The sequence below is a fragment of the Apis cerana genome, linkage group LG5 (genome assembly GCF_029169275.1).
Source record: "Apis cerana isolate GH-2021 linkage group LG5, AcerK_1.0, whole genome shotgun sequence".
NCBI classification, from domain to species: Eukaryota; Metazoa; Arthropoda; class Insecta; order Hymenoptera; family Apidae; genus Apis; species Apis cerana.
The window spans coordinates 2,088,429-2,112,594 of NC_083856.1; the positions used below are offsets into that span (position 1 = coordinate 2,088,429).

At 30.1% G+C, this 24,166-nt stretch overlaps 1 long non-coding RNA gene across 1 annotated transcript in view; it reads right to left on the bottom strand.

Moving 5' to 3' along the window:
• Positions 1–24,166, bottom strand: part of LOC133666172 (uncharacterized) — a 98,592-nt gene that overhangs the window by 44,501 nt on the left and 29,925 nt on the right. The window lies entirely within an intron of this gene.

The window sequence follows — 24,166 nt, forward strand, 5'->3', positions numbered from 1 at the left end:
CCTGGATTAAGACACTTTACATGACGCCTGGATTTCGGTGGGTTAAACTTTGAATTCCTGTACGATGTGGCTTTTGTTGTGATGAAATTTAGTTTTTAATTAAATTTAATTTAATGATTTAAACAATTGAGCATGTGAAATTAGATGACATTATGCGAGTTTTCTTACTAATTTTTTTTTTTTTTTTTTAGCATTAAAGAAACGATTGTTGAGGAATAATCGACATTAACGATTGTATTAAAATAATAACTCGTCGAGACGTTGCTAATAGGATTAGTTTTTAGTTTTATCAAGAATATCTAATAAGTAATAATTTCGAATTATAAATGTTACTTTTAACAAGAAATAAAAAAAAATTAAAAATATTAGACATTTATATCGATAAATGGTTGTCATCGACATTTACAGTAGCCACTATTTTTCATATGCGGAGCCACGTTTCAAACTTCCAATATTACTTCATCGGCAAAAATTCCATTAACGGAACACCCAAATACGATTTAAAAAATAAAAGATCGATAAACGTCCAACTTACGTATCGCGAAAACTCGACGAAGGCAATTTTCAACAAAAACAAGAGAGAGAGAGAGAGAGAGAGAAAGGAAAAAGAAAAAAGATCCCAACTCTTCGGATTAAAAAAAAAAAAAATTAAAAAACCAAAAAAAAAAGGAAAAGAAAAAAATACAAAAGGCAAAAAACAAAAAGAAAATATCTAAACTTTTTCTCCATGGCAATCCATTTGAAAGCAATTATCCGGCATTCCAATGAAACAAACAAACCCTCTCCAAAAACCAATCATCCGTCAATGGATTTACTCGCGTGTCACGGATTGATTACCAACCTTTCTTTCACCGATTTCTTCTCAAAACGCACTCATTTAACCTCCCCTTATCGTGCCCACTCTCGATGCAGGATGCAAGGATCGGGAATAAAAAGCGACGACCGGTAAAAAAAAAAGGGAAGGTTTCTCAATTCTCCCCCCGTCGATGATGTCGTGGATCCACGGATCGACCTAATGATTTGAGTAAGAGTATATACAGAGTCATTAACAAGTAATGAAGGTACAATTGCCAGTATACGGTTAGCCACGTGTATTCACTCATCCGCGCCACTTACACGCGCGAGTCGGCAAACAGACTCGCGGAACCGAGAGATAGAATGAACCTTCCTCCAAAGCTCTGTTTCTCCGTTGCTTCGAGCGTGTCCTGTTTCATTGACCCCCCGACCCCTGCCCGTGTTACGTGTATAACACGCACGCATACCAATAACGCTATCGGATAACGGTGCCACGCGAATTTCGAAACTGGACGCGATCGAACATGTGCCGAATCACTGATGTATTTTCGGTATCCATCGTTTCCATGGATTTTCGATCACGCGCCATTGTTTCGTTCACGATTTATTTTCTCGATTTCTGGCGATCTTGAAAGGCTGGCTCTTGATCGGCTTGATATTAACCTTAAACACGAGGAAGATTGAATCTTTTTGTTGATGTTATATTATTGCTATATGTGTACAAATAATGTAATTAGATTTGTGGATTCTTTGTCGTCAAAACGACAAATTATTTTATGCGAGTTACAGCGAATGTTCGAAGGTGTTGAAGAGGTGTTGAAAGTTTGGCAACCGTGGATGTAATATTTAAGATGTAATTCATATGTAAGATATTGACCCTTTCATATGAATGAGATTCGTATACGTGTCAGTGAATATTTCTGATCCTCTGTAAGAGAATGTATAATTCATGTAGGATGTGTATATTATGTTATATTATGTATATTATGATTGATTGTGATTAAAAGCTGATTATTGATATTTAGTTAGGCAAATGTACGTACATGGTTGTATATTGTATGATACAATATTAAAAATCTTGTTTTTTTTTCATTTTTGTTGGCAAACACGCCCCAAAAATCTCCTACTGAGATACATATGTTCCAATTCTCAAAATTGGCAAACAAGTTTCAAATTTGATCTATACACATTCCTAGTTTAAAAGAAAACAAGAATAGAAATTAAAAATAGTCATGAAAAGTATTAAAAAGAATAATTTATTAACAAATTTTTCTTTTGAATTTAAATGATCCATTTGAATTTCTAATTGTTTGGAGATTAATTAGAAAATATTGTGAAAAATTAATTTTCTTTAATCTTCAAATAATCTCCAAGTGATGAAGATTATAAATATTTCTTCCAATTTAAGTCAAATATTTTTTACTATATGATAATTTGGTATAAAATAATTACTGTAAAAAAACATGTATCGTTTTTGTTTTATTCTTATCCATCAATCTTTGAATTGCATAAAGAAAATCTACACAAACTGTTACAAAAACAGAATTATTTTCTTTCTATTGAATATTCATTTTCAGTTTTTATTTAATAATTATAAACTATGTATTCATATATTTTAATAAATCTTCGCTTGACATAATTTGATAGTATGTTTTAATATAATCGTTAAAAAAAATAAAATAAAAACTAACAAATATTCCTTTAATTAGATAAAATAATTATTTTGTGTTTGGAAAATTTCTTCAATGTAATAAATTTACAAAAAATACAACAAATAACACATAATAATATTAAAATAATTACATGAAATATAATTCCTACATTTATACATACCAACGTTATATCGACGTTATTATATATTTCAAAGTTAATATAATTTCAAATAAAAAGGAACATATAAACAAGTATATTTTAAATTTCTAATCTATTTTCGAAAATCTATTGATCCCCTACATTAAACTCTAAATATTAACAATATTACGAATGATACTCTGATTTTATCCAAAATTATAAATAAAAATAACAACAACTATATAAAAGTTTTCTCTCCATTACATAAATTATATTACACTCTTGACCCATACTAAAACATACAATTATCACCGTAACTGAAATTTCTAAAAATAGACGGTCAAATCTCTTTATCTAATCTACCCAAAAATACTCTATTTCTCTTTTGTCGGAATTATTGCGAGAAGAGCTGGTGCGAACGGTTAATACAATGTATCATACTGATGTTTCTCCATAAATAGATAGGAGGGTAGGCGTCAGGATATCACAAGGATATCGGGCACGAGAGAACGCTGAGAGGTGTGTACTCGGGCAGAGATACGGGCTGCCGGACAATTAAACAAATCCGTGTAGGCGCGCCACGCGAGTGTATCTTTACTAATTACAGGAGGCGCAGAAAGTTACAGGTTCACAGTGGCTTCGTAATTGTTGCTAATGAACGACGTACGACCGTGTCCATGCGAATGGCTCCCCTTGAACGCAAACGCTCGACAAACACCGATGTTTCCGCGCCTCCGAATTGAATCTCCGATTTTTATTCGCTCCATATAAATTATGTTTCTTGCGACTGTGACTTGAATCAGGAAAGGACTAAATCAGTTATTTTGTCTTACATATATAATTTCGAACGAGCGAAAATATTGGTATTGATTTGAATCGATAAATCTTTTATAATTGATTCTTTTTTCTTTTTTTTTTTTTTTAGTAGCTTACTCTTCCAATTTTTTTTATATTTTATTTTATTATGGATAAATAATTTATTCTATTATATAAAACGATAATTTTAAATGAAAGGATAAAGGATAAAGATTAAAATTTGAATGCAGAAGAGTTATGACATAATTGGGTCGTACAGATTCGTACAGAATACGGCAGAAGGGTTAAAATGAAACGAAAAATGAAAATCCTTGTAGTCTGTATGAAATTTATTTAACAAAATATAATATTTGTACGTTTAATAATAGAAAATAATTATAGAATTTTAAAATCTTTTTATCATATTATTTTTACAAATAAATATATATAATAAATTATACAATTGTATCATTAAATATGAATTTTGATTTAGAATAAAATAATATTTTTATATAAAGCGACGCGTGCTGCGTTCTATTCAGTTTTGATTTTGTCTAAATTTGTTTACCATTGTTCCTAAAATAATATATTCAAGTTGAAACTCGAGGGCGGGTAAACGCTCGATATTCCTATGAGATGCTAACACCTGTTCTTACGTGCACGTGCAATATTACTTTTGAGCATGTACTGCTCTCTTATCCGATGAATTCAATTTCACTTCGATTAATTTATTGATGAAATTGAATAACGTTCCGTAAAAGACAAATTATTAAATATAATAGGCATAACGTTATAGCATTGATTACAAAATATAATAAAAAATGTAGCTAAATTTAAGCTAGTTGTTTGCAATATTTATTGAAATTTCATTTCTTCTATAAAAAATATTTTTGTGAAATAATGATAGAAAAAAAATAATTAATATGCAACTGGAAATTATTTCATCTTAAATAAAACTAAATAAATAATTACAAAATATTATTGTAATTCACTTATAGATGTAAGGTGTTTCTAATATTTTATGAATTATAATTGCATTTTTTTTCTATATAAAACTAAAAAACTCTTTGTATAAATTCCTCATAAATCAAAGATATTATGCAAATAAAATTCGATACTTTTTCATATTTCATTTTTCTAAATTATAAATATTAATAAATATTCATCCTACTATTACAAAAATTTAATAAAACAGTATTATATAATATACTATATTTGTTATAAATAATTGCATGATATACCAATTGATAAATGTCAAGTATTAAAAATATTGAGTGTCATATTTAAATATTAAAATAATCTACTTTCCGAATTTTTTACTACATTTCATAATAATCTTCGTTACATCGCGTTATTTATAATATAAAGCACAACATATTACACATATCATATTTCACAATTTACAAAAGGATATAATATAATAGCTCTCACTTTTGTTCAAATCATTTTACATTGTACGCACTAAAGCATCGAAGTGCACTAGATATTGGTTTCACAAATGTGTGGTGAAGATAGGCGTTCGAACGCTAGCTTCGTTACTTCGATTATCGATCATTATTCCACGTATGACGAGCACGAGCTTTCCTCAAACACGACCTAGTCACGTTCTCCGTGTGATTTTCGCCACGATAACGCAAAGGGGCTTTAACGCGTAATCCTCTGAGTTCGAACTCCCGAAATGTAAACCAATCGCTGGTTGCAAACCAGTAAGTTACCGTGAGTGCGTACCTACCATTATTGATCTCTAATTATTTCATCTTTTGCATAATAGGTAAAGGGGAAAGTGAAATATTGTGATCATTGGATATTTATGCATAAAAATGCAAAAATGTTTAGAAATATGTTGCATAAAATATACGAAGTAAAATATCGGTTATAATTTAATAGATAAAATAAATATTAATTTCTTCAGCTATATTCACTGAGTTGAATTGTAATTAGATATTTATTATTGGAACAATTGATGAATACCAGTTATATGATATAATATATATATATATATATATGTTTTATATTTTATTACATTTTATGATATAATATAATAGATTATAATTTATGATGTAATATACTGTGATGTTATATTATAAATTACATAATTCAATAATTATTATGACTAAAAATATAATATTCGCAATATTTTATATATATAATATTTAAAAGTTTACATATTTATATCAGTATTTATAATTAATTATTGTAATTATTATAATTCTACTGTTATATTATATAGAAGAAAAATTTTATTTAAATATTTAAATATTAAAAATATTAGATATTAAAAATATATAAAATAATGTCTCCTCAAGAAAAGACATCTTTCCTATTATAATTGCTTATAATAATGTCAATTTGAATATATAAAATTCAATTGAAAGTGAAAATATCAATCCAAATTACTTGAGGCATATTTATCATTAATTTCTTAATCAATCTAAAATTATTTTTGGATAATTTTAAAAATAATTTCTTTGAATGATTCAAAAGTTAGAATAATATTATAAATAACTATAATTTTCATTTTCAGAAAACGCTTATTTCTAAAAGCGCAGTAACATATTTCTCGATCAAAGGATTCAACTGCAACTGACATATATACACATATGTATATGGTTGAATGGACTTTTGTTAGTCATCAGTCACGAAAGTGTTCAACTGATAACTTCTCTGTGGCAGTTGTTTTCCAAAGCATCATTCATCAATGCGCTCACTTTCTATTTCATGGTTCAGTAATAAATTCCTATAAAGAGTTATGGTCATTTCTGCTGTATTGGAAACTTTTAATACGTATCTCAAAGAACAGATTTGTTTTCAGACAATTTTATATGCATAATAATTTATAAAAAAATCAGTTTTAAAGTTTAAAAATATCAAAATTTGACATTTTTAAATTTATAAATCTTCAAAGATTCAAGATTTTAATTTTTAAAATTGAAATATTTAAAATCTTAAAATTTTAATTTTTTAAATCTGTTTTGTTTAAATAATAAATCTCTTCACTGAAATTATCAATCTTTTAATTTCTAATATCTTTATGTTCAAATTGTTTAAAGCTTATAATATCCTATAGCTTATAATAAATAATAATTAATACTTGTCTATAAAAATTAGAACAGCCAATACAAAATACTAAAGTATTGATGAATATATCTTTCCAAAGAGAAAAATACCTCCTCTCAAAAAAAGAAAAAAAAATATTAGAGTTCTATTAGAATTCTTAATGAAGAATTATCTTTTCAATAAAAACAAAAGATTAAACAGCATTATCAAGATTCAAGTATCTCAACTCGTTTCCAATCTTTGCCCCTATTACAACTTTCTTTCTCTCAACCCCTCTTTTTATTTTTTCCACCGTTCCGCTCGATCTTTCTCTCCAAGCTTATACCTTTTGACACTTGCCACTTGGTCGCTGAATAAAACCGAGATCACGAAAGGTTAAAAGATAGGGTAAATCGAGGGGGGTTGGTTCGCAAGAAGCAACAGAGGAAGGCGATGGATGCGTCAACGTGACCGAGCAAGTGTCCCGTGAGCCTTGAAACCGCCGATCGGACCGCTTTATCGGTGGTATTTGCATCGCTTAACAGAAACCAAATTCAGGGAACGGTTCGTGGTCGAGATTTCGGCGACGTTAACCGGCTTTCCTACTACGGTATGTATTAAACCACGTGCAAAATAATGCATCGCCGCGGTGATGTCTGCTGCAGCTGCAGCTGCTTCTCCCTTTCCTCTTTTCATCTAACGTCCTGTGCTTCCCTCCCTCCATTACTCTTTCATTGCATGTTCCTCTTCTTTTTCTGTTTCCCATACCGAGGTTTTGTTTCTACTTACGAAAGAGTTTTGCTTCTTTTCTTTCTTTATTTCATTTATTTCGTTTTGTATAGTAGGTATAACTTCTATTTATTTCCACTATTGATCATTGAATTTTCTTCCTTTTCTCTTTTTTTTATTTTTCCTTCCTTTTCGACAATCTTTCTCTGCTTCGTTTTATTGTAGATTCCTTTTCTAAATTTTTTATTATTGTTTGTTTTCGTTTCTTTGCCTTACGATATCCTTTTTCATCCTTTTTACATACAATCATTATGGTCTTTTACATCTTTTTACTCTACTTTTTATTGTAGAGTTTGAATATTCTTTTTTCTGTTTCTCTTTTCTTTTCAGTTTTTCAATTACGTTCTATTTTATTCTTTTTTTCTACCTCACTTTTTCCTTTCTCTCTTTCTATGTTTTTTTTTCCTCTTTTTTTTTTAACACCAGCCCTTTAACCTTTTTTTCTTCCCTTTTCTTTTTCTACATTTTTCTTTAATGCTTTCATTTCTGCGTTTCATTCTCTTTGTATCTTTACATTCTCCTTTTATTCTATTTAATATATTCTACTTTTTAACACCTCTTCCCTACTTCTTTTCGTTTTTGACTCTCCCTTTTCTTCCTTATTAAACGTTTCTTCTATTTTTATTAATTACATCTTCCACATCTTTTAATTATTATTCTTTCTTCTCCCTTTCTTATCTTCTTCTTCTTCTAGATATTTGTCATTTCTTTTGCTATTTTATCATCTCATTTATTTCAATTACTCTTACTCTTTATCTTCACTCCTATTTATTTTTTTATTTTCCATTTCTGTTCTCATAATTTCTTCATTTCCCTTACTCATCTTTTCCACATCTCTCTCTCTCTCTCTCTACTTCTTCTATCATCGCCTCAATTTTCCACATTCTTTCCTTTTTTCCATTCCCTCCCCTATCTTTCTTCGCATATCTCAACCTCTCCTCATATTTACCCAACCCTCTTCCTTCTCTCCCTCTCTTTCTCCCCGTAACTCAGTACCAACCGCCTGTTATATTTAGGTGAACTCTGGCATTATCCGTCGAAGTGACGGACGTGCCAGCGGATGGACGTATGTACGAACGGATGTAGGAACGGACCCGGTCCCACAGACTAGAACCAGAGGGCTTTTACTATCCTGTCCGTTACGTCTGACGGGCCGCTAGCCTGCGGGTTCGACCTCGATGAATCGATATACGTCCATCCGGTCGCGCGCCAAATTCACGGGCCTATTTCGACGGCGCGCTAAAAAATTTCGAAAATGCCTCCTAGGACGGCTTAATTTTCAAAAACTTTGCCACTTTTCTACGCCCCCAAGCATAAAAGCTACCGCGAATAATTCGTTCCGGTTCCAAGTAGATTGCGCCTCTTCGATAATTTTGGAATTATTTGAAATTTTAGTTTGATTTGAAAAATTAAAAAAGATTGGAGGATTGTAAGTTTATTGCAAAAAAATTAAAGGTTTCATGATAGATGTATGTGTAATCTATTTTATAATATGATATTTTAAGATAGTAAATAAATAAATGATAAATATTAGATGGAAATAAATCCTGAATAGATCAAGTATTTTTATCGCGAGTGGACTAAAATTAATTCGATCGATCCAATCGATCCTGACAATCTTTTCAATCCTACATGTATTTAAAGTTGAATTAATATTAAAAAAGCTCTCAAGTATACATATTCCTTAAAAGTTAAAATAATATTTTAACCCCATTTTTTTTTTAATAAAACTATGAATCTTTTCTCTTCTCTTTTTCTTCCACAAATATAGATTTTATTATAAACTTTTGTTAATTTCTTTGAATTGAATCTCTTTCATTACATTCTTCAATAATTTCCATCGATATTGATTTTAATGTAAGTTAAAAATAGAGTTTAGAATTTCCATCGATATTGATTTTAATGTAAGTTAAAAATAGAGTTTAGAATTAAATAAAGAATTAAGAATTAATAGCCTCGAAAAACAAGTCCGGCGAGCTTTCGTGTTGTCTGTTTTATACTTCAAACTTGCTGACTCTGTATACTTCGCTGATATAGCGTGCGATCGTGACAGAGAGAAAAGTTTTGTGAGTTGTGCTTGAATTTTTTGCTTCGTACGATGTTCCCGGCATGGTGAGTGCGTTTAAGGTAGGATCGAGTGAGTTTTCGGGCACGGAGCGGAGCTTGTGAAAATGCGTAGGTACACCTACGAGACTAGCTGACGTCTCTTACAGTTTGGGGGGTACGCAATGACGAGAGCCCTTAAGAATGGATGGCACTTGGAGAAAAAGTTCAAAGTTTTGGGAAATGATTTAACATACGTTTATCATTGGAATTTTATCTAGAATGTTGTTACTTTGACTAATTTTCATTTAATTCCCTGGTAAATTAATTATTTTTTGTTCCAAAAATAAAAGATATATCACTTACATTATCAAAGGCTGTAATAATTAATTTATTTTTTTTAATTATATCCCTCTTTGCTACATTTCATTCCAAAATTACGAAATCAAGAGATAGATATTCTAGTGTAATCTGATATAATTGCATCACAAGATAAAATTTATTACTATTTTGACATACAAATTAGACTTCTTATATATTTAGTTTCCCTTAATTTTTATTTTATTTTACTTAATTATCATTATTAATTTCAATCTTTATTAGAAAATATTCCATCATTAATATGAAATAATTTATCGGTAAAATAGCTTATATAATAATAATTTATCAATGAAAATGTTTTAAAGCAACTTTCTGCATACATCATATTAAAATCTATCTATTTATTTCGTAAAATTCTATATATATATATATATCAATTTTTCTACAAAATCATCCCCTATTTCATTCAATCCAACCTCTTTCGAGGACCAGACGGCCGACGACGATTTAATAGCAACAAAAATACTCGCCGCGGGGCAAACAGTTTACTCAGTAATTTTATACATTATTTCACCGGTACTCGGACAGCGGCGGCAACCGTGTGGACCGGGGATTATTTTGGATGGATCGATGGAAACGCAACTGTACCAATCTCCGATTCTCCGATTTATTCTGGTTTTATCGTGGTTTTCGATTGCCTTTTTCATGATGAATTTCTAATTATTCGATATTTCTTTTTTTCACATTATAAACATATTAATAATATATTAATATTATCATGCAGAAATATTCATATACAATATGCCATTCATGATTATTTGTATTAATATATATTTAATATATCTCTCTTTTTATACAAAAATATATTTTCCAACGTACGTGAAAAAAATGAAAAAAAACGACTTTTCATCTTGCCAAATCTCACCTACGACAACTTTGTGATTAAATAAAATATAATTCTGCGATATATCTAATTATAAATAATATCCACAGAAATTGTGTAACACGCATATGCATATTTTGTTATATAATAATTTGGATCTTAAATTAAACAAAAATCGAATCGTTCTTTTTACAAAGAATCCCTGTGCACACGTATAATGAACTTACAATTAAATTCAATTCCTCTTTTCGTTTCATACCATCTACCCACATTTCCAAAAAGAATCTCCAAAAAAAGAAATCAAAACGAAACACCAAACACAACCCACGACAACCATCAAATAATCCATCTTTCCATTTTTAAACACCCATCAAAATTCTTAACACCATCGCCGGCAAATATTATTTGCGCCAAAAAGAGAAATGTATCTTGTCTCGCAACAGCCAAAGCAGAGGCTTCCCACGCCAACCCACGAAACAAGAGTCATGATTAACCACTAAATCCGACTAATTTTTCCATTTCGACAAGTGGATGGATTTAACACCGCCGCGTATCGTAGACGCGAGTTGGTCGCAAGTTGGATGTATTATTTGTTGTCGGCTGCGTATGATGGTCAACGAGAGACCCGCGGTGTCAGCGTCGGGTCCATCTCGATGGATCGATACGTCCATCCGGTCACCGCGGAATTTCACCGAGTTGGAAATTTTCCATCGCTCCCGTGCTATTCCGCGACTTGATTGCTTTGTTATAAATGTATATGCGCCGCGTATTACTGTTTCATGTTGTTTTGCGCCGTGTTATTTTGTTATTCGCCGCGACGTCTGCGCGCCTACTTAAATTTTCTTCCGGTTACCTCCTCCTCCGCGTTTCGCTTCCCTTTCGGTTTTTCGCGTTAATGTGACAGACGAGAGATCAGTGAGCTCTCAGGTTATAAAGGGGATTCTGGTATTTGCTCCTATTTATTTTTTACGAATATTTATGAAATTTATGTAAATAGAAGTGACTTTGTATTTAGTTATTAAAAAAAATGCAATTGAAAGATTCTTACCTTAATACTTTGATTTAAACATTTTTATGTAAATTTATAAATTTATAAATATACTTTCTCTTCCATTAAATCAAAACCAGAAAATAAATTCATCCTCTATATTCTTTAAATATTATTTTCAAATAACACGAAATTTCACTTTTCCTCAATTGACAATCAACTCTCAATTAATTTGAATTTCACCGAAAATAAATCCTTTTCAATCACTTTTAAAATTTGAAGATACACGAAGACATGCATCTACGATTTATTTACACAAATTTTCGTATAAAAGCGAGAGATTGTCAAATTGGAGAGAAAAAAAAGAATAAGAGAATATGTTAAAACGCTCCTCCAAGATTGGCGTGCATTGTCATCAATCGATGCACCAAAAATACAACACCCAATCTTCGAATAATGTCACATCGAAAATAGAGCCTTCGTTCGATCCATCGATCTACGAAGCGCCACGAATCCAACCCCTTCACTGTCCCCCCTCCTCTCCCCACTTTATCTCCCCACGAAACGCGGGCCGGATCGATGCAAATCATATTTTTAGCCAACAATCAACAGTCGGACGAATTTCTAATCGGCGACCAATCGATTCCTCCCCAGGCGATTGCCGTTAGCCGCGGATTCATTATTTTCCCCTCGATTTTTTCGAGTTTAAAGGGCATCCATCCCCCTTTCTTCCCCTCTATCGCTCCGTGTCGAGCAAAGGGGAAATATTTCATGGAATTTCTCGTTGCCGGTACATTGTGAGCGCGAGTAACAACGCTTTAAACCCGGCGAGAGAGAGGGAGAGTTGTTCTTTGTGCGAGCCGCCCGCGGCGGACGACTCTGGTGTGTATATAAAAAAAAAAGAAAGAAAAAAAATTCATTATTCTTGCTTTTTTTCTTTCCCCTTTTCGCCCTAATCACCCACCCTCGTCAAAAGACCGATTATCGTTTCCCATTGGAGAAGGAAATCGCGGTCGTATAAGGATCACGCCCTTCGAGATGGGCCAACCTAATTCTTTCGTCCAACTGGGAAATGCGCTTTTCTTTTTTTTCTTTTTCTGGTATATTAACCCTTTGTTGAAATTAACATGGGAGAAGATCGTAGGAAAATATGGAGGTTTTTTTTTTTCCCCCTCCTTTGTTTTTAACACTTTGCTACGAGAAGAATAGCTCCTGCTTTGTTTTCATGGGTACGTTTTAGGGTACGTTTGTAGGATCAGTGGATTGGGGTGAGAAAAGTTGACTTTTGAATGAATGAATGAGTAAAAACGTGGGGGATAAGATTTATTACGTTTGAATTGTATAATTATAGTGGATTCTTTTCTTGAAAATATTATGGTTTATATATTTATATAGGTATTTTTAATACAATTTATCACCTTTTTCTTTTATTATTCTTTAAAAAAATATACAAATACAAATATTTTATATTTTAAACGGTGAATTGTTTGTCGCATTAATACAAGGAATTATACTTCAAAATTGATCAAGTACGAATTGCTTTACAGGGTATTTATGACTCATCATTTGTTAGATTCAATACATTATACGACGATGAAGGTTTTTAACGGATTAATCCTTACAATATCCAGATACTTGAATACTTTCTCCTATATTTATTATTCAATTATAATTTTTCATTTCTAGCACAAAAATATAATTTGATTAAAAATGATCAAAAAAAAAAACGCATCACAATAATATGGAGCATCGAACAATTGCTTTTATGAATGAATTTACACACAAACAATAAAACAATAAATAAAAAAAATTCTATATAAACACATAAACTCTATTTGACCTTGTTTTCGTTTAATTGCAATGAATTTTATAACGAAAATAATATCATCGAAACAGTGTCCAAACACTTTTGTTTAAAAAATTAAACAAAGCTTCCAATAAAAAATACAATACCTGATCCAAAAATAAGGTCCAAAAATAAAACGATCGACGAAAATCATTTTGGACAAACCTCTGCGAGGATAATGAAGCGCCGCCTGTCGAACAAGCGATTCATTAATAAACTCGAAAGCAAAATCAAATACTTGCGCGCGTTTCCTTTTTCCTTCTTCTTCTTCTTTTTTAATCATTTTCACGTAGCAGATACAGACTTCTATCCACCAGATGCAACAGGACACTCTGTATAATCAAACTACGCGCGCCACGCGTACGAGGGGAAAAAAAAAAAGAAAAAAGAAGAAAGAAAAAAACCGCGGCTGTCCGAATCCTCTATACGCGCGCGCGCGCGCAAATATTTTAATCGTCCCCTTCCAACCATATCGCTCCGCTCTTCCTCCCCCCTCCCTCCCCTTGCGCCGTGTCCAAAAACACGGACACGTATGTCGCGCCGGTGAAACGGAGCCCGAATTCACGCACCGGCGGATACTTTCGAAAATGCGTAGCCGCTCAATCAAATCTCGCGAAATTCCTCGGCCGTGCCATAAAGGGATTGCCTCCATTCGCTCCATACCACGATGTGTCCCCGGCAGCCGGCGTTTTGCGAATCGTTCGACCATCCCTCGCGCGCGTCTGCTCGCTTTTCGCTTGTTCGGCGAAGAATCGTAGCCGGTTTCTGTCATCAACCATCGTCGCGCGACGGAAACAGAGATGAAAAGGGGATTGACGAATGTGGGGAGGGGGAAAGAGGGAGAAGGAAGAAAGGAAGAAAGAAAGGAAATGGATGGGAAGAGTAAGAGCGGTATACGGGGATGGTGATAGTCATTACGATTGATCAGGGACCAATTACGTGTATTGAAAGTATTCAATCCTTGGTTTCGCGTTTTTCATCCTTTCTGTTTCGATCGGTTTTCTTCCTCCTTTTTTTTGTTTTATTACATTTTTCTTTCTTCTTTCTTTCTTTTTGTTTTATTTTTTCTCTTTCTTTTTTTTTTTCTTTTTGTATGTTTTGTTTATTTCCGATCGATCGAGTTTGTTGGCTTTATTCGAGGGTGAGTGACACGCGATTCTGGCGAGACTTTTTGGAAGTGATTTTTTTAAAAAGTCGTTATTCGGCGGATTCGAAGGGATGGTTTGTACGATCGTGAATATTTTTGCTCGTCTTTCGCGTCCGCTTTTATGCTTAACGGTTGAACAGACTGGTTGTAGGAAGTATGTGTAACGAGATAAATGCGTGGAATGGATGTGAAAATATATGTATATTGAATTTTGATTAACTATTATCGGATATATAGCTGTTCGTTTTGTTCGTCGTTCATTTAATTTATATCTTCGTTAAGATAAACTTCATTAAAATGATTTATTGTGTATTAAATATCTATGCACTGTATATTGAAGGTTTTATCTATTAATTAGTTATCTATTAATCTGTATTTATTATTTCTTATTATATATTTTTCTATTTAATGATACAAAAGTATGCGTTTTGTCGAAAGATTCGTACAATTGAAAGAAATAAGCAATGTTAATAATTTTATTGATATATATTGTGGAAAATAATACACAAATCGAATCGCAAAAAATTATAAAGTAGAAACTTTCAAATAAAAAAATCTCTCAAAGATTTAACGTATTAATTAGAAACAAAAAATATTCTCTAATGGAAACAAGTAATATTTTCACTTTTTTTACTTTCACTATTTTTAATTGGTATAAGTTTGCATTACGTTAAAAATAATAAGTCTTAATGGACAAATGTGTAAACATAAAGATATCTAAATAAATTTTAAATCATCGTTATTCGTATTATATGTTTAACGTTTAAAAATCTAAATCAGACACGTTTTAAACGATATAATTCATTTTGTTTTATCCAATTTCTGTAATAAATTCTTTAATAAATTTAAAAATAAAGGGTAAAAATTGATTTTCTCAGTGAAGTAGTTTTGTGACGAATCCTTCGAGTAATAATTATATAACATAATTGAAACGTTTAACGTAATCAGCACTTTATCTTAGCGTAATATATTACTTTTTGCATCGAGATGGAAACTGTATAAATCAGAAGAGTCGAGCTTTCAAAAGATAACGCTGTCGCTTAAGAATAGATCTCTGTTTAACAAGACGATTAATGAACTTCCTTTCACTCAATGATCTAGCTTCAAATATTTACTTATTCTACGTTAACAGAAAACCATTAGGTTTCATTGCCGGAAAGATAGCAATTTTCTTTTCTTCATTTATGCGATAAATCGAAGAAAAAAAAAAAAAAAAAGAGAGAGATAGTATTTTCTCAATATTTCGAGTGAAAATTGAAATGCTATGATTTAGAATCGTGGAATGTCCTGTACATCCCCATTTATAGATCGTTTCCAGGAAATTCTGGTCGAATACACGATTTTTCTATTTTTGTTCGATTCAACATATTTCCCGAAACATATCCTTTTACGGATTAAAATAGAATTGCTTCTAAATTGATTGTATTTCTATTTTTTTCATCTCTTTCTTTTCATCTCTCTCTCTCTCTCTCTCTCTCTCTCTCTCTTCCTCTCTCTTATTAAACAGAATATTGTCTATTTTCGATTTATTTTTTGGTATTTATCTCAACTTATTATATTCTATTGTAAATTTTTATCTCAAATATAATAATTCAAATACATATCAATATCATCAAAAACTCAAACAAATAAGTTTACGAATTTTTTACAGTTTGTTTTTTTTTTTTGTACAAATACATAACTTTATTTCATATTTTTTATTCCTTTTTTTCGTATTAATATTAATTTTGAAAAAAAATATAAAAAAAGTAACATAAAAATAAATAAAACTTTTTCTAAGTATACAATAAAATATAATAAACATAAAATAAAGATATAATATTATAATTTTGATTTTTCCTAAAAATTATACAAAAATAATAACTTGGAAAATCTCGTTAAAATCAAGGAATCACGAAGTTAAATCATGAATGAGTAGCTTTAGTTCCATATATGAATTTTTAATTCTTCGATAAATTATGGACAAATACGTTAAAAGGACCAAAAAATTTCAAGAGAAAAATATTTAATTTCCTCAATTTGATACAGTGTTTCTAAATTTTTTTAAGTTAATATTTATTAATTAACATAATTATTAATTAACATTTTAATACCAATCAAAAGTTTTTACAATTTTTTTAATTTTAACTTTTCACTATAACTTTTGGATGAATTTAAAAAATATATTCCATTTAATATAAAAATATCCGTAATATTGATTAAAAATCAACATTTCGATCCTAATCCATACATTCTAATAGAGACATTCTAATTTTTTTCAAATTTTCAATGCAATTAATTAACTTGTTTATGAACGTCATATCTGAGATGATACATCACACAAAATTTAGAGAATACTAATTAATATTGTCATTGTTCAGTTCAATTGTGTAATTAATCCTCATGTTAGAATATCTCAATATCTCTTCTTTGGATTACGCTCAACGTCACGAAGATTTTGATAACGAATTAATATCATTTCCCGTTTCAATAAAAACATCTTTTTAATTCCGCCATCATATTCAAATAGCTGCCCCGCGTGGAATGTGCCTCATGCTGGGAACATTAACGTTAAATCCACCATATTTTGTACATCCACATATCCCATATCATTGTATTCAAATTACGATTAGCGAAGCATTCAAGCGCCTGAAATCACAAAGTAGAATCGTCGATTTTCAATCGCCTCCGATTTCGCGTTCAATCACTTTTATTTACGACCCATCATCCATGCGGTGGAAGCAACGTACACTTTGCACGCGTTCTCGGTATAGGACGCGCAATACATAATTATGAAACTAATCAGACTTAATGCGACTGATCGCGTGACGCAAGTCAAGTTATGCGATGCTTCGACGAATCGACGATTTCCATCGCATCATGCGACAGCGAAATATCGTTTTCCATGGTGTTTTATAATTGATTAATGAATTATCATAATTGTGACGATATTCCATTAAAAAATTAAAGGTTTCTCTTATCTTTTCTTCTTTAATAAAAAAAAAAAAAAATTGATAAATTTCTCCATCACAAATGTTGTCGATCATAAATTACAAAATTGATTGTTTATTCTTGCGACGTTTAATAAATTATTGCGACTGATTAATGAATTTTCATTCGGTTATATAATATTCCACTGATAGATTAAAAGAGTTCTCCGTTTTTTTTTCATCTGATTAAAAAGAATTTGTCATCGATCTTAAATTTTGAAATTGATTATTATATATTTCCAGCGATTGTTATTAATTAAAATGAAACATGATGAATTCATATGATTCCAGTTGTAAGATATTCTATTTAAAAATTAATGTTTTCTTTTTTCTTTCTCTTTTTTCCTCCAATTAAAGATATTGGCAAATTATCGATTCTAAATCTTAAAATTGATCGTTCATTTCTTCAGTCTTAAATATTGATTGAATTCTTATAATTCTAAGATATTTGTCTTTTTTTTTTGGAAATTAATATTTTTACTTTCTTAAAAAAAAAATTGATAAATTTTCATGCCATCGATCTTAAATCGCGAAATTGATCGTGTAATTAATTAGATGCAATTTAAATTTTACAATTAGTATTATTGATTTGTTTACTAGATTTTCTCCAAAGTTAATTTTATATCACGAATCGATTTGGTTAATGAAATTTACATTAATTATATTCGTTTTAGAGTATACTGAATTACATATTATAGTACAGAGAAACGAAGAATAGGAAAACGAGAGAACGAATATATGCATAGTTCTAGACAATTGGAATGATCAAATTTATTTTAAATCGAACACGAAGATCGTTAACTGAATGGTTTTCATTGATATTACGTATCGATTTTGGCAATGAATAGATATAATTAAATTGCATGTAATACCGTTCCATTTTATTTTTCAATTTTGCGTCATGATTTTGGTCCAGACATTTATCTGAAAAAGAAACGGTTTATTTTTTGTTTCGTTTATCGTAAGAATTTGATACGGCAAATATTTTCTTTTTGTTTTTTTACACACACAATTTTATAAGATACTTTTGTTTTTCAATTTAAAATTAACTTTTTTAAATATAAGTTAATTTTTAAAATATATTTTTTATTTTATGATCCGTTAATTTGAACGAAAAATTTTATCAAAAAAAATTATATGTGAATAATTTTTCTTTCTTTTTATATTTACCTGAATTTTTGAAGAAATAAGAATAATAAAATTATATGATTTCAAAATCAATATCTGGAATAATAACTTAATTTAATAGTTGGAACTTTTGAGAGAAAACTACGAATTTTAAATTCCACGAAAAAGATTAAAATGAAAAATTGGAAAATCTTATTCTGAATAAAATGAAAAGAATAGAATTAATGCTTGAAAGGATCAAGAAAGATTTCCTTTCAACAGATAGTTCAATAAACAACAAAATTCCAAAACGTGAACAGCAAACGATATCGTTTACTTGATTGCAAGTTTTATTTTCTTTCTCTAATTGCATAATATAAAAATAAAATAAATAAATAAAAATAAATAAAAATAGAGATATATTGTGACATAATATTGTTAAAAATTAGTGACTTTATATTTTCAACGAATTTTTTTTTTTAAAGTGAATTATTTATCAATAAAACGTCTCGATAATATTTCAAATTATTTCGAATATTTGTTCGATTAATAAAGATATTAGAAGGGATGATCTTTTAATCATATTGTCTAAATAACGCGTTGTATATTTTACAACAGAAACATCCGTGAAAGTATTGCGAAATATGTGACAGTTTGTAAATGGTATGCAATTAAAAAGTATGACCTTTGTATGCGTATTGCATGGATTACTATGTGCATTGCATAGACGTAATAAACGTTGGCAGATATTAATAAAAATATGATCTTTGTACATAGACTATATCCACCATTCTGCTGTATATCGCAGGTATTTGCAAGTATGTATTCAAAAATATCATCATGAACGCGATATATCATATCATTTTTTTTTTCTGAATAATCTACTGTTTATCTATTTTATTATGATGTTACGTAATTATCTCATTATAAAAAAAAAACATCATAGAAGAAAATTTCAGAAAGAAAGATTTTTATAAATTAAAAGAAATAGATTGTAAGGATTGAAAGAAAGTTATAAAATTAAGAAAAATTTCAAACGTTATACACCGTATACTATTTCATCGTATTTTGAATTGTTTTTACATCCTTTATCAAAAAAAACAAAAGAAGAAGAAGAAAGTAATAAATAAATAATTGCTAAGTAATAAGAAAAAAAAAGAAGAAAGAAAAATAAATTTTTGACACACCCTATCTCAACGTTCGAATCAGATGATCCTCTAAATATTTTCATTCTTTCGGACATACATTTCCAAACAGTATCAAGATGAATGTCTCTCATAGCCTTTGCTCGATGACAGTCTCCTGTCATCAAAAGATAAGAGCGCAGGGACGAAGAATAAATAATATCAAGCCGCGGTTGGCGTTAATGAAACGCTTTCAATAGAACTTCCGCGTGCAGGCCGGGTTCCTTACACATATTTCTTCAACCAATACTTCATCAACGACTATTTATTCCGTTCTAAACAAACCTGGACGTGTCTTAAGACCAGAATCATTATGTACGGGCCGACAGACAATGTGCACACTGTGTTGTTAATACCGTGAAGAACCATAGTTCTTATCTATTATTAAGCGTGATTATATAATGTTACATTAAAAAAAAAAAATATTATACCATATATATTTCGTTTCTAAATATTATTTAAAAGGAATAAACACCTAGTGAGTTTTTAATTGAATTGTATGAATCATTCAAGTTAATTAAGTTAATTTCTTTTTGAAAACTTTACATTCAAAGTGCAAGCTATAATGATTATGAATTTCTCAAAAATAATTTCCACGTGACTCACGCCACTATGATTCTCTCCATATATTGCAAAAAAAAAGGAACGCAATCTTTCTTTCTTTTTTCTTCATTCTTTTATAAAAAAAATGTGCAATGAAAAGATAATCATAAAATTACAGATGCGATCGATCGAAAATTTCCAAATATACGTGATATCTGGCAATGACAACGTACAATGATAATAGACTTCTATTTTTCATGAGTTTTCATGCAGTAAGTATTAATAATTTAATAATGGGAAACAAAATTTCAAAATTGTCGAGTCCAAGTAATCCAAAATCCCTGAAGATTTTTACATTCGAATTCTCGCAGTGCATATAGATGCACGCAGGATTCCACGTTAACAAACGATCGCGAAAAATCGCAGGGCAAACATATACATACAGACGTAGAGCAAATATTACGAAAATTTATTTTTGACGTAAACACCTTTCACGCAAACATTTCAGGAATTTGTTTTCGATACCGGCCCACGACCCCTTTTCCGAGAGTTCCATATATACGGGGAATTCATTTGCCCGCGATAAACTGAATAACTCGATATTTTATTGGGTTCCGTGTAAATTTGTCGAGTGGATCGAGCTGAATGAGACCTTGCCACTCGTTTTGGAAAACGATGATAAATCCCATTTTTCGTGGAAATATTAGACGATTGAATTAAATGTTTCTTTGATCGTAACGATACAATCACTTTTTAACTCTATTACATTCTTTCAGCCATTGTATACAACATCGTGCAGTTACAAAATGTTAAGCTTGATAAAATTATTTTAAGAGGGTGTTGATCTCTCTCTCTTTCTCTCTCTCTTACGCGAATATTTTTAGTTCAGAAGCGGAAATGAGGAGATAAGGAATCTTTTAACTATGGACAGTTAGACTGGCATAAAAGATCAAATAATAATAGTGAAAAAATGATTACTCCAATTTTTCAGATTAGATAAGAATAAAAAAATAGAGTAATTTTTTTGAAAGTCAATTTTTTAAACACATCGAACATATTTTTGACTTTTTAATTCTTACTTTTATCGTAATTATAATTTTTTCTTTGACTTATTGATATTTTAAAATGAACATATAAAATGACATGTACAATATTAAAATTAAAGTTAAGAATATTTGTGATTTTTCTTTAATCTATTCCTAATTTAATTCGAATATTACATATTTTACACATTAGTAAGAAACATTATTTGCTAGGAGCAAATATTAAATTAGAAAAAATTTATAAAATAAATGAGAATAATGATTTTTTACCATTGGATTTCTTAAGAAATTTTTCGATCATGAATTCAGATTATTAGCAGATTAAACATCAAGTTTTATTCACTATTAAAAATCATGAATAGCAAAAAAGAATTTTGCTTCGATATTTCGTTCAATTTTAGAATCTTAGAATCTCGAAATTGAATCTCGACCTTTCATTCTTTCCTCTACTCCTACGGTAGGAAAGTGAAAATAAAAATTGATATGATTCCCTTGGTAATTCTATTTGATTTATTTTCTGGAAAAGCAGTGACGGCTAGTTCTAGAAAACTTTCTATCGGCTAAACTATTAATTATAATGAAAAAGAGAATTAAAGGATATATATATATAATAGGTGAAATCCGGCTTAGTTAACGCGGTTGATTGAACTTGTTTTAAGAACTTTAAACAATGAATATTTCTGATCACGAATGTGCTGACGTCATTCATGATCTTGTCTCTTAACAAATAATGTTACATTAAACGTTGTGCTGCAACCTTGCTATAAAATATTATATTTTCTATGCATTTATCGATCGCATTAACATCGACGATTTTGCAACAAGTATACTCTACGTCGCAAAATATTTTGATATTATTTAGCTTACAATAAATACTTCTCTTATAGACGTCATCATTGACATCTAGATCATTCCCTCTTAGATCATAATTGATCTTCGACCTGATGATTCGAGTCAAAAAGAAACACTGCTAATTTTTTTTTCAATAGGTATAACATAAATATCCTAAGATATATAAAGGAACATTCACAATTATTAACACGTTTTTTTTCTTTTTTTTTTTTTGTGTGTGAGAAAAAATCTCTTTACACGAGCATAACACGATGATTTTTAAGAATCAAAGAAGAAAAATATATATGTTTTTGCGTTATATCATTTTTCTAGAATTAAAACACCTTGTATAATACAGATCTCTCATTATTACGTTTACTAGCGATGCGTTTAAAATCGCGAAAACTTTCTCATACTATAAATACGCTTCGTAAGAGAAACGGAAGAATCGAAACTGCGAGGTAAATATCGATTAATATACACAATCTGCAAGGGTTTCTGCGCGGAAAGCAAATTTATCATTCAGTTGTTACTTACATGGGATTATCAATAGTTTTATCGTTGTACATGCTTGCACATGAAACTGTATGATATTTTCGAAACGATATTAATCCAGGAACATCGTCTGGGTCAATTCTTATCCACACGAATACACTCGTTTCGTTTAATCTCGTTGCTTTATCTCTATACATTTAAACATTCGATGCTCCGATTAAAAATGACCTAACCATCATTAAAGTCAATTATTATAAGTCACGGGATTTATTTCGATAGTCAATATTATTATCTTTGTATTTTATGTTATAAAACCGAAAAATCTACAACGTTAGAAATTTATTTATCAATACGTATATGATAGGTATATTATAATATATATGATTTATTAATATTTGATAGACGATAGCTCGTCGTTTGTCGAATTGACCAAGCCATGCGATAGAACGCGATCATGAAAAATTTTTCTGTTAAACGATGACCTGATGTCGAGCTCCAACGGCGGCCATTTTATTAAAAGACCGCGATATGACGTCACGTGGCCTACATGATAACCTTCACTTTTACATTCGAACGATATGCTTGTTTCTTCAAGCTCTGATGATGGTTTTTTATTACACAGTGAGTATAATTATTTGGAAAATATTTCGTATGTATATATATATATAATCGATCGTATATAATCGATAAAAATAAAAAAAAAGTTTCTTTCGCAATATTAATATGACAATGATACTATTGGCGGGAAATTTGAAAGTAAATCCTCAAAGTTTCTTCGTGATTTTAAAAAGCTTCGATGAATTTGGATAAATATCGTTTTTTAATTAATAGTTATTGAATTATAATGCAATGGAAATTGTTAATTAAATAAATAAGAGAATGTCGAAGCTATTTTTATATCGTCCTTTCTCGAACGAACAGGAACTAGATGGCGAGAAAAGGAAAATCGATTCTGTAGCGTTATAAGTGACTATACATACAATCATTAGTATTCTAAGATAACTGGTAAAACTAGTCTAGATATCATGAATTTATATAAATATTTTTTTAAATATTATAAACATTTGTAATTAAATAAATTCTTTTATAGATAAATTATTATTAAAAAAATAACTTATAAAAATGCGTAAAGTGTTTGGAAAGACCAATAAAAAGATAATATCGCGATCCTCAACAGACTTTGAAGCGTGCAAAACGAAGCAAATAGAAGCGAAATAGAAAAACCAATAAGCTTGTAACTCGAACTAACTATTATTGACGATTCGCCTGGGAAACTACTCGAAAACTATCCAATTTCGTTTCACCAATTTCCGTCGTTTCTGATCAAATATTAAAATGCGCTAAAATCCTGGGAGTGCGCACTATGAGATGTGATTCTGCGAATAAGAAATTATCTAAGGAAAATAGATAAAAGATCGATTGATCCACATTAATAATTATCCGAAAAATTCTAATTAATTTAAGTATACAAAAATTTAATTTTATCTAATTTTTTATTGGTCATTGTTATTTGCGAATTAATTTTTATAAAATTCTCCAACCTAATTTTATTTTTGACAA